Source organism: Lagenorhynchus albirostris, chromosome 6, assembly GCF_949774975.1.
Source record: "Lagenorhynchus albirostris chromosome 6, mLagAlb1.1, whole genome shotgun sequence".
Classification (NCBI taxonomy): Eukaryota; Metazoa; Chordata; class Mammalia; order Artiodactyla; family Delphinidae; genus Lagenorhynchus; species Lagenorhynchus albirostris.
This window is the reverse complement of record NC_083100.1, coordinates 64,304,780-64,316,742: the sequence shown is the minus strand read 5'-3', so window position 1 is coordinate 64,316,742 and position 11,963 is coordinate 64,304,780. Positions and strand designations below refer to the sequence as shown.

General features: G+C 39.7%; 1 pseudogene; it reads right to left on the bottom strand.

Moving 5' to 3' along the window:
• Positions 1 to 1,318: 1,318 nt before the first annotated feature.
• Positions 1,319 to 1,762, bottom strand: LOC132521790 (ubiquitin-conjugating enzyme E2 variant 1-like; annotated as a pseudogene).
• Positions 1,763 to 11,963: the final 10,201 nt, after the last annotated feature.

The window sequence follows — 11,963 nt, the reverse complement described above, 5'->3', positions numbered from 1 at the left end:
AATTACAGGAAAAGAAAACAATTCATTCAGAGGAATCGTGTGTGCTTACCAGTGTCTTCTGTGGCCTTTCTCCAAGTTTAACGACCAAGGACTTTGAGAGCTGGCAGGTCTGAGTGACCTTGGTGACTGTTCTTTTCACCTTATCAAAACCTGAGCTAGGGCTTCCCTGGTGGCGCAGTGGTTGAGAGTCTGCCTGCCGATGCAGGGGACGTGGGTTCGTGCCCCGGTCCGGGAAGATCCCGCATGCCGTGGAGCGGCTGGGCCCGTGAGCCATGGCCGCTGAGCCTGCGTGTCCAGAGCCTGTGCTCCACAATGGGAGAGGCCACAACAGTGAGAGGCCCGCGTACCACAAAAAAAAAAAAAAAAACCTGAGCTAAAAAAACGTATCAGCTGATGATGACAGCAGAGGGTGGCAGGCCTGAGAACCCAATATTCATTTCCCAGGCTGGTGGAGAGTAAATAAGTGTGGTTCCAAAACTAAATGAGGGAGGTCAGAGATGCTCCAACCTTACCTTATGGCTTCTGGCCAAAGCAAGGAAGTGTCCTGGAAGTTGTTGGGTGGTGATGGTGCAAAAAGGGACTTGAGTAGGAAGAAGGAAAAAGCAGCACCCGTCGATTAAGGTGAGGGGAGAAGATATGGGGAAATCCCTGAATTCCTTACCAAAGGCCAATTTCAGAGGGGAGCTGAGGGGGTTACAATCTATGCTTCGGCCAAGGGTGGTAGTGGAGACTGGGAAGAGGATGATGGCTTGGAAGGGAGGCAGCATTTAAGAGTTAAAGAAAGAAACCAGGGGTGCAGACAAAGCACCCCACACACACCCAGGAGTAGTCCCACAGGCTGTGACCTGCAACCTTCACATCTACTCTAAGAAGCCACCCCCAGCTGGAGGGCTGTTGCAGGGAGGGAGGAGGCAGGGGGAGGGGAAGGGGGAGAAGGCAGAGACCCCAGGCCATGTAATCAGCAGCAAGGTGATTGCGTGGTGTGTCTTTTGACAGTTGAGTTAGATGTGCCCCGCCGGTTATGATGGGAATCGATTTAAATACACTTTCTTGATCCCAGAAGTTCAGCTATGTGGACAGTGGTTACACTTGACAGGATGATTTGTTATTGCACAACTTATATATTTCAAATGGAAATAGTATCAAAAAATTAGTATCATTTACAGTATCTTACGATAAACTGCCTTTGAATGGGAGTTTCCTTTCCAGTACTTTGAGGTCTACAAGACGTATCTAGAAATTTTACTACTGTGGAAGATGAAGACGACTGCTTAAGTTGAATGGGGGCTAAGGGCGGGCCTGTGGTTTTTCTTTTTGATTAATTGCTGTAACACTGTCCTTCAGGAGGCTGAGGGAGTTTCATATTTTCTTTAGACATCATTAGGCGCCGAAACTCTTGCAGGACAACTTTGATGCTATATGAGTTCTGCCATTCTGCTAGCACTGACATGGCTCTTGGGTCCACCACTCCATTAGAACTGTTAACTCCATTCATATTAATTTTTGTTACAAATCTTACAAAGAGGGGTGCTTCTGGGTATTTAAGTCCACATTCTATTTTAAGGCTGTGTATTCAGTTTTCATAAACTGTTCTTGGAGGCCCAATTATCATCCCTGTCCATCTTGTAAGTGTCATGTCTTTGTCATCTTCTAGACGCCAGCTAACTGTGCCATCTCCTATTCCTTTCTGGCCTACTTCGAGTTCTTCCAACAGTGGGCAATTGCGAGGGACTTTTACTCCCTAGCCCGTGGTGGCTACCATCTTGCGTCGCTGTCGCTCAAAGGCCGGCCCCTTCTTCACCCCCAGATTACGTTCTTTAGTTCTTCCCAGTGACTCCCAGTAAGCCCAACACTGAGAGATACACATGAACAAGATTCGCACCTTGCACAATACCTTGCTCCGGGTGAATAAATATTTTTCAAATACCTATTTTAAGATTAAGACCAAAATCCTTATATTGAGAGCTCAAAAAGGGTCTAATAAATATCTTTCTTTCAAGATACCTAATTGCCTAATTAGTATTCTTAAAAGTCACAAGAATTATCTACTTCAGAATTGTTTCATTAGATATTTGGGTTGTAATTAGAATATAGTTAGATATTATGATCTAGTTAGTTATCTAGAAAAGCCTTTGGGGTGAATCATTTTTTTTTAACATCTTTATTGGAGTATAATTACTTTACAATGTTGTGTTAGTCCCTGCTGTATAACAAAGTGAATCAGCTATATGTATATGTATATCCCCATATCTCCTCCCTCTTGCATCTCCCTCCCACCCTCCCTATCCCACCCTTCTAGGTGGTCACAAAGCACCGAGCTGATCTCCCTGTGCTATGCGGCTGCTTCCCACTAGCTATCTGTTTTACATTTGGTAGTGTATATATGTCCATGCCACAAGGACCTCTGATTAATCAGAAAAATTGTTCCCCTCATTACATTGCTAAAGAAAGATAAAAAATAATGACTGATTATTATAACATTTACTTTTTGCCATTAATCCTAATAGTTAGATAAATTGGAAATAGGGTATTAACTAGTTCTGAATTAAGCTTTGCTATTTTATTTATCCATGGAAATTATTGTTTTAATTAAAGATACAACCACAGTAAATAGCAATAAGTGGTCTCAAGACCTACGTAAACTACCAGTTACTAGGATTGCATATATATTAGATACAACTAACATTGGTATTAAAAGAGGAAGGCCTCTAGGACTGTGAATCAAATATTTTTACTTGTTATTAAGATGGTGCCTGCCAACAGGCTGCTCACAAATACCCATTAGCGTTATAAAGCAAGAATTTATCTTAGTTTATTAATGGAAAGTTAATGAGTAGAACGCATGGCCTCTCTCTCTCCTTCTCCCTGCTTCCTATCCCATTATAAATCCACACCTTTTCTTCATTTTCTTTGGAAAAAAATTTTAGTGTTCCAGTTTATCTTACGTAAGCAGAAGATAACACTTAGAAATGTACTTGCAACATAAAAGGGCCAGTTAGTAAGCATGGGGCCACGTCTGGACTAAAAAGCATTTTGATGCAGCCTCCAGAGAAGCTTTTGTCAAAGAATAACAAACATATGAAGTAACCAAAGAGTCCATCCTGAGGTCAATTTGTTGAGAGGTCTATAGACCCAGGATGTCTCAAAGGAGTTGACAGCATCCTGCTTTGGACACACATAAATAACATGCTGGCAAAAGCATTACTGATGAACTGGTACAATTTGATGAAAATATCAGACCAAAGTGATGAAAGACCAAAGAAGAAAATTAAGATTTGCCTGTTTTTTAAAACATGGTAATTTTTAAAAAGAATTTATATTTTGACTCTTTTTAAAGGCTGGGCAGTTTGACCTGTAATGAATAGTCGCATATTTGTGATTATATGTCTACAATATGTATTAACAAATTATTAAAAACTGTTTGCCCCCAATACAAAAAAGGGAAAGTTATAATATATCACTTCCTGAAATTACTTTTGACTGGGTGTCAAGACAAGCAGCTGGAATAGGACCTGATGCTGGAAGTGCATTTTCCCAAGTTGTAGACATACAATAACGTGTAGCATCCTGCCCAGGACTGTGGTCTGGACCTGCCAGATGAACCCCTCTGCACCTTAATGGCCCAGCCCTTGTGTTGAATGCACACAGTGGTCTTCTTGCGTTCGGAGTGCTTTATCACCCTCCATCGTTTTCTACAACATGTGAATAAAAATGGCCTCTGTTTGGAAAAGTTAAAGTCAAACTGAGAAATGAACTTGATTCCCAATCCGCCATAGTATAAGAGAAACTGAGCGGTTTGAAAATACTTTTGTGTTACTTTGACACACTGGCTCTCAACCCTGTCATACTCCAAGCCCCATTTTTATAGCAAATATTTTATGAGACATCTTTATTTGCCTCAGAGAAATTCCAAGATAAACTACCTGCACAGACTATTTAAAGAAATAAATATAATGCTCTGCCTGTAATATAAGGGAAAAATACATAAATGCCCTGGAGTACAACTGCATTGGTGACATAATGAAGTAATCAGACACCTGCATCTATCCAGAGGTAGACTCACTGGAGACTCATAGTGAATGTGGCAGCTACAAAGGCTGACTGATACGGGTGAGTGTATTGGGAACTCAAATGCCTTGTGATGTTTGTTACTTTTCAAAATAGTGAACACTCCTGGCAAATTAAAAAAAAATTGAACAAAATACAGCATTTCCTCCATTCACACAGCACTTCCATTCCTGATAAATTCAGTATACGCTAGAACCATACTAAAAATACTTTGTGTTTTACTCTGTGTAAAAAAGTTAGGTTACAGGCTTCTGTAATTATACCCAGGTGTTTTACCTTCATGCATATGTGAAAACCAGGTAGAATGGGGACTACTCTGTACATTGCAGAGTGTCTAGCGTCCCTGGCCTCCACCTACTAAATGCCGGAGCACCCTCTCCATTTTTATGACAACCAAAACCATCTGCAGAGATTCGCAAGGCACCCGCAAGGGGTGGTACCAATGCCACTGAGAGCTTTGCCTGGTTCTCAGCATGGCACGTGATCACTCATCACTTCTACCCTACCCCAGTCCTGTTAAAGTCTGAAGTATAGCAATACTGTTAAAGCCTGAAGTATAGCGATACTGACTTCCTATCTATCAGAAAAATTCATACCAAGGGATTTTATAACCTTTGCTAAAAAAAATAAGGAATCACAAAATTATTTTAAAATTCAAACCTGATCATGTTTCTTCCTTGATCAAAACTTGAGTGGATATTTATTTATTTACTTAATAGTTGATTTACAATGTTGTGTTAATTTCTGCAGTACAGCAAAGTGACTCAGTTATACATATATATATATATATACATATTCTTTTTCATATTCTTTTCCATTATGGTTCATCACAGGATGTTGAATATAGTTCCCTGTGCTATAGAGTAGGACCTTGTTGTTTATCCATCCTTGATCATTTTTTAAATTCAAATAGTTTTTAAGGAGCAGATCCTTTTATTCAAACAAAAATCTTACATGAAAACACAATATATAAAAGAGATAGAAGCAGTTCTGCTCTGCTTAGAACTAGGGAGGGGACCTGGCACCTTACCCACCCAAGCCTCTCCTTAGCAGTGTCTGAGGCAATCCCACAAAACCTTTCATCTAGGGCTCTAAGGAACACTGTTTGGAAGGCACTGACTTATAGGATTCAGGCTACCAGGCTCTAGCCCCAGAACCCCTCCCTCACAGTTGACACTCACACTATAGCATCCAACCATACCTGCTAGGGGCCATTTACCTCCAAATGTCTGCTGCCCTTTACCTTTGTTTTCACTGCTTCTTCTACCCTGAACTCATCTTAATCACCAAGCCTACCCATGTTTTATCAGCTCTCTGGGATGTTTTCCTTCACATCGCTAGGTAGTCAGGCTCTTTATTCTCTGTGTTTCCATCTGTTCTGCCATCCATCATGGGTCTAATAATGACAGCTGGCATTGGTTGATTGCTTGCAATGTACCAGGGCATTTTATAACCTCTTTCTTGTTTTAACACGTCTTCCTCATAATAATCCAATGATATAGGTACTAACGGTGTCCCCATTTTACAGATGAGGAAACTGAAGCCCAGAAAAGCTAAACAACTTTCCCAAGGTTGTTTGTAACTTGGAAGTGCAGGAACCACAATCTGAATTTAGGTAACCTATGTGATCTGATTATCATGCCTTTTTTCCCACTGTCTTCTTCTACACTGGGAATTCCTTGAAACATCAGTCACATCTTACTCATCTTCCTGTACCCAGCACTCAATAAGCCTCAAAAAATGCTATTAAATAATCAAAATGAGTGCTTCCTTCATAGACTCAGCCCAGTGAGATACTTTAACTCAAAAATTCATAAAATGTTTACTGGCCTTCTTATAATGATTTCTCCTTTTCCCGCTTTCATTACTTTATTAAAAGCTGATAAAACTAACAATGTTAGATCACAGTGCAGCAAGCAGTGTGCGGCTCAGATGGTCATAGAAATTGAAAATATTTAAAAGAAAATTCAGTTAATAGATTTATAATTGTTTTCTGAACAAACTTCCAGTTAATATATTAAATGTGCTTATTCAATAGGGAATCTGTTTCATGTAATGCATAGTTTTCATGTTGCTATATTAAATAGGTGTGTTTCCTGTACTAAAGTAAGGAATAAATATATTTCTTTTCAGGGGGGGCTTTATATCTTTTTTTTATTTTTTAAATTGAGATATAATTGACATATTAGTTTCAGATGTACAACATAATGGTTCAATATTATGTGTTGTAAAATGATCGCCACAATAAGTCTACTGAACGTCCATCACCACATACAGTTACAGTTTTTTTCCTGTGATGAGAACTTCTAAGATGTCCTCTCTTAGCAACTTTCAAATGTGCAACACCTTGTTGTTAACTATAGTCACCATGCTGTATATCACATCCCCGGGACTTAGTTATTTTAGAACTGGAAGTTTGTACCTTTTGATCACCTTAGTCCGTAATAATTCGTAGGATTATATTCATAGGAGTGAATATATTTCTATTTCAACTTTTCCAAAGGCTCAGTTTTATTTTTATTAATTATATGTAATTTCAAACCTTTCTAACCTTTATTATACCTATTCTTTTACTCACCCACTTACGCAGTTACATTTCTTTTTCCCCGGCATATCTTCTTAATTCAGGCCTTTTGTAGAACTCTCTAAGAATTTTCCAGATCTTGAGATTTCAGAGCTTCCAGTAATTAAGACTGTGGGTCTCAGAATCTGTCAGCCTTGGCTCTGCCTTTTACTAGCTGGAGGACACTGAGCAAAGTTACTCATCATCTCTGAGCATCAGCTTTCTCATTGGTAAAACTGGATTATACTTGTTCCTGTCTCAGTGTCTTTAAAATGCTTACCTCAATGAGTAGCTCATACTACGTGCTCAGTAAATGTTAGTTATTTGTAACTTTCATGTTTATCTTTGGGGGAGAGGCTGCTTTTTTAAAATAAGTGTCTCAACTTTCTCTTAGACTGAGTACCCGTTGTTACTTCCCTTCTGGCAAGTAGCATAGACTTCATTTTTAGCTCCCCTTTATTGATAGAATGTGTTATCTGACATTGGTCTTGCTAACTCATGAGTTCTTTCTAACTTAATAGACCATGTTAGTGCCTAAATTACTTTTTTTTTTTTTTAACTGCTCTTTGGTGAAACCTTGGAGCCTGGCATTTTCTAAATGCTAATTGCTTTCTTTTCTCACTCTGGTAATTCATCCCAAACACATACTTTTGATTAAGGATTAGTTCTATATAAATATTTTGTGAATGAAAAATATCACATACAAAGTTAAACCTTTGTTCTGAATGTAGGGAAGATTTATAAATACACATCACATTAGAGTTGCCATATTGTCAAAAACCCAGGAAGAGGACGTTTTTGTTTCTCCAGTTCAGTAGGCTGATATGTAAAAAGTCATTCACAAGTCAGTCTGTTTATATGTTTTGTGTTAAAATCCAGAATGGGAATAAAGATTTAATCTCTCTCTCTCTCTCTCTCTCTCTCTCTCTCTCTCTCTCTCTCTCTCTCTCACACACACACGCACGCGCGCGCACACACACACAGAAGATAGTGCTTTGCCTGCCCTCGTAAGCACACATCAAAATCTGCTAGTGGTTTGCATGAGGCACAGGGGCAGGTGGGCAGGCAACCTTTCTAATGACTACGTAACTAAATAACCGGGTTTCCAAAGCATTCAGATCCTGGATGAGGATTTTTTTAAGGGGATGGGGAATTAAACCTATCCCTCCATATTTGTCCTATGTTATTATGTAGTTAAAATGTTTTTCCAATATCTTCTAAGTTCACAGATTCTGAAAGAGCTAGGTATTTAGGATTCATGTGGTTTTTAGTGAGTGAAATATATATCTCAAGAGATTCAGATTTGTCTCAGCCAAGGCCGCAGAAAATGCCAGGGGCAGAGCTAGAATGTGGACTTGGAGACATTTCTTACATCTTCCCTGATTCCTGATGCAGAATTTACTTTTTTTTTCAAAAAACTGAAACCATTAAGAAATCTTTCTCATTATACTTCTGGTGAAATAAAATATATAAAATAAAAATGAAATATAATACAAACTAAGATGCACATAGTTGCAGAAGTTTGATCTAATATATAGAAATAAAGTACTTTTATGATTTTTCTATGAATGTGTTCAACCATTTAAAAATTTTGAAGCTAAATCATTAATTTTTAAAATTTATAATTGCAAGGTTGCTGTTATTGGCAACAAAGGCTGTGGCAAGGAGCCCTGTACTACCAGAAAGGTAGGGGATGGAATGGAATGAAAGTAAGGGGAGGAGGTCCAGTGGACTACACTGTGGTGAGCGCACAGCTTAGGAGAGGGCCACGTAATGTGGAAGTATTAACCCGATCGTAGCGTTTTGCTTTCAAGGAGTGATGCAGCCTCCAGATACAATATTTTTCCATACATCCCCCAAATCTGCTTTACATAAGCATTTTCTGCTGGATCAAGCAAAGAGTTAGAGAGTCCAATTTTTTTTTCCTATTTTGGTTTTAATGACCCCATAGTCTATGAAACCATTGCCATTGTGAAATACCTCGCAACCTTCTCACTCTCCATGAATCTTGTTGACCCTCTGAGAAGAAATTCACATGGCAGCCCATGGGCTTCTTAGGAGTTTCCATGATGGGTAAGGCTGGGGTCTACAAAGTCACAAAGATTTGGGTCCCAGATCATCAGCTCTTTGAGTGTTTAATGGTTTGACCTTGGCAAGTTAAATTTCTGAGCCTTAGTTTATTAATTTGTAAAGAGAGGATAATCTTACCTCATAGGCTCACCATAAGGATTAAATATGAAGATATATGTGAAAGGCTTAAGCACAGTCCTGACATTTAAATAAGTGGTAGTTACAAATGCTTTCCACTAACTCAAGATCAGACCCACTGAGTAGACATTTTTGTTGAACCATAGAAGTTTCTTTCTCATTTCACTATACATCACAGACATGATTGATTTGCATAGAAATGGACTTGGTGTTCACCAAATAACCAATAATGATATTGGCTGGTTTATATTAGAGTCATCCCATTTGACTGAACTTTATTAACCGCAAATCACAGAGAAAATAAACATGAGCACCAAAGAAATAGAAGAAATTTAAGAAGAAATGTACAATAGGTGTAAATGAGAAAGTACAATAAGCACTTAATCAAAATAAGCCTAAAGCAGAATCCTTGTGCATTAGACAAACTGCTGCAAGAACTAAATTCTAAACCTCTGCACGCACAGACCTTACATACCTCACCTAGCTTGCGTGGGACTGAGTTTCCTCATTTATAAGACAGGGACTGAATTAAATCATCTTCCGGGCCCCATTCAGTTCTAATATTCTAGACTTGTCTTGAACTGGAGAATGTTAGCAACTTACGTCTTAAAAGCAAATCCAGTGCTTTAAAAAACTCCTGTGAAGCAAGTATAACTGTAATCTTTCCAACTAGCAATCCTTTCACTCATTTATGCAAGCTTTGCAGAATTCAGTCTGAAAGACCGTGGGCAAATCCAGGTCATATCTCCAAAGTCAAACCAATGGTGGCTGTTGACCACGAAAAACATCTGGAAAGCCATCTGCTACAGTTCACACAGGGCCTCTCACATTCAGACTATTCCCCGATAGGACATTCAGTGTCCTAAGTAACCGTGTGACTGCCTGGAGTGCCTTTCATGTGGATTTTCCAGGACAAGGATACTGCCAGAGGACAGTGTATTTAGGGATGGCCTTAGAGCAAGCAGAGGCATGCAGTACGGGTTTTCTGGAAGTTATTTTAAGCCAGAAAGTGCTACTTCCAATCAGCACCGCAATTAATTAATCAGTTTGTGTATTCTAAAACCAAGATTGGAAGGCCTGTCTGTGTGCATCACAGTAGCAACACAACAGCGAGCTTGGGTCCTACTGCTGAGATGCTCATGGCGCAGTGCAAGAAGCAGGCGCACAAGCATACAGTTGTTGCAGTGTGGTGAGGCCCAAAGCAGAGGAGCCAGTCCTGAATCCAAGGCTGATGCATAAACTCTGTCATCAATGCAGTTTGTTTTCAGAACAGTGAAGGGTGATGCTGAACTGTACTTTCTTTTGTTCTGTTTTCCATTGAACCATTCTGTAAAGTGATCTCGTTTAAGATAGAGCATATTGAATCAGTTCCATTTTCAAATAATTCCAGAATAATGAATTTTTATGTAAAAAAAGTCACAGCTATTTTGCTTCCTGTCTTTTCCCTCCAATTGGGGACCAAGTCCTTTAATGTTTCCCTTGTTATTATATGACTCCCTTCTTCCCATCCTGTCCCTGTTGCCCTAGATTTCATCCTCTTTGTTTCTTGCTTTGACTCTTGTGCCCTCCCTGTCTGTGCTTGCCTAGTTCCAATTCATTATCACCTTTGTGACCTGATATTTTAACTAAACTATTTTGATCCAATGGAATAAGCTTTCTCAAAAAGACAAAATAAATAAAATATTAAACTTTCAACCAGTTAAAATATCAAATAAGGTGTGAAACTAATTCTTCATCTGAATCCTAAATGTTATTTCGTCTCACCCCATCCTTCATCCTATAATTGATGCCATGTCAAAAAACTGCATTGGAAAATTCCAGTTTGCATTGGAAAATTAAAATCTCCTGCCCCTCCTCACATGGCTACCAGAGCACTTCTCCTAAGACATTTAACCCCTCACCCTGCTTGTTTGCTTAAGACTCTTCAGTGACCTCTGATATTGCCAAAGAAAATGGTTTCAAACTTGAACATGTGTGGGAATAATGTAAGCGTTTTTCGTTGTTGTTGCTTTTTAAAGCAGAGTCTCAAGGCTAAACCCTCCCAAGATTCCAATTTAGTAGTTCTGGGGTGTAGGGCCTAAAGGATCCAGCCCACTATGGCATGGGTGCCCTTTTTCCTGGCATCTCCTCCAGTTCTACTCTTCCCTTGCTGTAAATTCCTTGCAGATAAGAACCTACTATGTCCCCGTACCTAGCAAAAAATGGATGGCTCAGGAAATTGATGGCTTTCCATAATTACCTTTTTTTTTTTTTTTTTTCTTTTTGCGGTACGCGGGCCTCTCACTGCTGTGGCCCCTCCCGCCGCAGAGCACAGGCTCCGGACGTGCAGGCCCAGCAGCCATGGCTCACGGGCCCAGCCGCTCCGTGGCATGCAGGATCCTCCTGGACCGGGGCACGAACCCGCGTCCTTGCGTCGGCAGGCGGACCCCCAACCACTGCGCCACCAGGGAAGCCCCATAATTACCTTTAAATGAAAGAAGGAAGCAATGTGTATACTCAAAATTATTCTGGCTGATCTGATAAAACTAGAAACGAAACGTGAGATTTCGACAAATATCTGAAATGAATGCATCAGTTGGTCGAAGATTGAAAGAAAACATATGGAGCATTCAGCTTTGGTTGTGATTAACATCTATTTCTGATTATCCTTAGGGAAGAAAATTCTAATTTATGATGATTGTGATTATTGTGAAGATGATTTATAAACATATAGGTTTTGAGAAAAACAATTCACTTGCTTTTCGTTTTCAGCGTTGTTAATTTACAAAGATTCCCTAAACGCTTTAAGGCAGTTAGAGCAAGAATAAAATTATGTTGCTCATTTGTGACAGGGTATTAAGGTTATCAGGCACAGTGCCTTCTTAATGTGCTTATTTTTAATTACATAGTGGTGATAGGCACCACAGACTTCCTGAGGAAGGTGTGGAGGTGATCCAGATGAATGTGAACCTGGCCTTCTTCAAAGTTCATAAAGCCCTGCCCCTGTACAGTTCCAGCCAGGGGAATCTTGCTGTAACCCACTTTGCCAGGAGGTTGACTCTGTTATAAAGTGATAGTGCCGACACAGATACATCTAAGGCGATCCAGGTACTGAAGTGCTGTGTGTGATTCCATGCAAGAAGCT